The following is a 3,081-nucleotide window of genomic DNA, read 5'->3' as shown; positions in this document are numbered from 1 at the left end:
TTTATTTTTCTATTTATATCCTGCCTTTTTCCTACAAAGGGCTCAAGGCAGCTTACATCTCCTCTGCCATCTTATCCCCACAACAACAACCCTGTGAGGTAGGTTGGGCTGAGAGTCTGTGACTGGCCCAAAGACACCCAGTTGGCTCCATGGCTGAGCGGGGACTAGAACCCAGGTCGTCTGAGTCCCAGTCCCATGTTCTTAACCACTACACCACACTTTTGAACAGGAGCACTCTCTTAGGAAAGATAAATTGTTGAGGCGGGCACTGTCCACGGTCAGTTTGCACCCAGAACCCACCAGGGACCACACCCTTGTCCCTCCTAGGCGTCCCATTTTCAGTTGGCACAGCAGCAGAAAAAGCTGTTTTTCCTTTAAAACAAGGACAAACTAGTTTTTTGTTGCTAGCACACTACATAATTTTGGTAACAAAAATTAAGGTACCTACTTGGGTTCCTCAAAAGCTAAGAAAAACGAGAGATTTTTGCTGCCACACTGCAAAATTTCAATTAGCAGATTTGGCTGCCACTGTCACAAAAACAGCCTGGGGAGCTGCATTTGCAGGCCATGTGTTGCTCACCCCTGGCATAGTGTAACAATTGAGTTTGACATTGCATTAAGTATATTCTAGTGAGATTGTGACAAAATGTTGTAGTATGACATGCCGCTGTTTAGAGTTCCAATTCTTCCCACTTCTAATTTTCCATCCCCACCCAAATGCCCACTGGGTTTGACCTGTATTCATTGTGGTTGGTCATTGGGATGTTCCCCTATGCATTAAATCTTTTCCATTGTACTTCTGCAATGCTTAGAGTTTCTCCATAAATGCAGATATTTTTCTTGTACATGGGTGGTGCTGTTTGGGCTACATAAAGAGCAGTCCTGAGACAACTGAGGTTACTATTATGTTTTTATGCCTTCAGAAAGGAGAAAAAGTGTATACCTAATTCCTTTGCATTATTTCACCCAAATGTTAATTTGCAGCTTCTCTGAAAATTCTTTGTTTGGCTGCTAAAAAGTCTGGGTTTAAATTCTATGGAGCCGGAGAGTTTCCAGAGTTTGCTTTGCACCCATGCTAATTAAATAAGTTTAAATTTGTGCTGTGGATAATTTACATTCACTTTACTTTTTGTATCCCTTTAATACATATTGCAATTTTGAAAGGGATTATCTGAACAGACATTCAGTGTGGTCTGGGGGGTGGGGGTTAGAGTGCTGGATGGGGGCCTGGGAGATCCAGGTTCATGTCTCCATTCAGCTGTGAAGCTTACAGTTGCTCCCTCTCAGCCCAACCCACTTCACATGGTCCATCTGAGTACAAAATGGAGTAGACGAGGGCTATATAAGTCATCTTGTGTTCCTCTCAAGAGAAAAAAAGGTGGGATATAAATGCAAGATGATGCACACTTGGAACCAAACTTTTATGTAGTCTGGTACCTTCCAGATGTTTCAACTCTCATTAACCCTGGGAATTTGGGTGGCTGTCATCCAAAACATCCAGGGGGCACCAGGTCAGAGAAGGCTGCTGTAATGTGTGCTATTCAGACGCACTCCCAGTCTTATTGGCCGTGTGCAATAGAGAGAAAGCGGGTTGGGTGTGTGACTTGCATATGAAAAGGGAGAGCATGCATGTGGCTGGCCCTGATACCTCAGCACACATGTGGAGGAATTCCAATGCTGAATGGCCCTTAGACTGCAGAATTTCCTTATGGCTATAAATCTGTAATTGCTTATTTCTAGAGCCAACATTGGGCTTGTCCTTAAATGTGTTTCCTCTTATCATAGAGAAATAATAATTTATAGACAACTGCAAACGTTTTTCTTTTTTTCAGTCTTGCTTCCATGTGGACAGCTTTTACACGTACACTGAACCATGTTCTAAGAAACAATCAAGGGCTAACCTCACAAGCTTTGCCAAAAAATGATTTGCCAAGAGGTGACTGTTCCTTGACATAAGTGATTGCAGCTAGGATAATCTGCCAGTATAGCTTCCATTCATCAAACACTTCTGTTTCTGCCTACTTGCAACTCCACACAGGCATTAATATTGTGTTGGCCTGGGACCCAGGAAAAGCAGGAGCTAGTACCCACCTGGCTATGAAGCTCGCTGTGTGATTTTGGGCAGTCCCTGACTATCTGCCTCCCAACCTACCTTTCAGGGTTGTTGTGAGGATAAAATGGGGCAGAATATTGTGTCATCCACTTTGATTCCTTTCAGAAAGAAAATGAGGTGATAAATACAATCAATACACAGGAGAGTTGTCTATATGGACAAGTAAGAAGGATTCCCAAGCATGCCCACATGAGCCAGGTACACAGGTGGGCACTTTGTGTCATAGGACCTCAAGGATTGCTGTGGTATGTAGTCTGATCCACAGATCTTGTACTCAGAGTGATCATTCATTTCACACAGCAAGGAGATCATTTCTGGAACAGCTCTTTGAACCCCACTGAAGCCTCTGCTTTGGGCATGTGGAGATGCAACTATTATTGTCACCTTTGCAGCTGCATACATACCACCTTTTTCTATTTTCTGGTACCATGCTTGGTCTATCATGGCCCCCATCTTGTCTTTTAAAAATTGTGTTCATAAGTTATTGTCCTGTGAGAATCCTTCGCAATAGCTATTTTTCTGTAAACTTCAGCCTCCCTGTGCAGTCTGTAGCATTTGAACCACAGAGGACCAGGTGAGCTTAACCTCTTTATCCTTGTGCTTGTGCATGCACATCCAATTGCACACAGGCCACCAATACCTGTGCATAGCCATCCATTGTCACAGCAGGAGGAGTTTGTGCTACTTGCAGTTCAAAAGTACAGTAGCAGCATTGGCCTTTCCACTTTAGCAATTTAGGCCACATCGCTGTGCTACGCTTCCCTGCCCTGTTGACTTCCTCCACTGCACCCATCCTCATTGCCTCAGGACTGTTCTTTTCTGGCTTAGTGGAAATGGAAAAAGACATCAAGGATGGCGGCACATGACTTGGGCACAGACTTCCCAGAGTAAATACTTCTACAGTTTCTCATGTCTTGAACAGTCTACTGAGTATCCAGGAGACAAAATTGGCTCTGATCTAATTTCCA

This window comes from Varanus komodoensis, unplaced genomic scaffold (assembly GCF_004798865.1).
Source record: "Varanus komodoensis strain SLA01 unplaced genomic scaffold, ASM479886v1 scaffold13_3, whole genome shotgun sequence".
NCBI classification, from domain to species: Eukaryota; Metazoa; Chordata; class Lepidosauria; order Squamata; family Varanidae; genus Varanus; species Varanus komodoensis.
Note: the sequence above shows the minus strand (reverse complement) of the source record.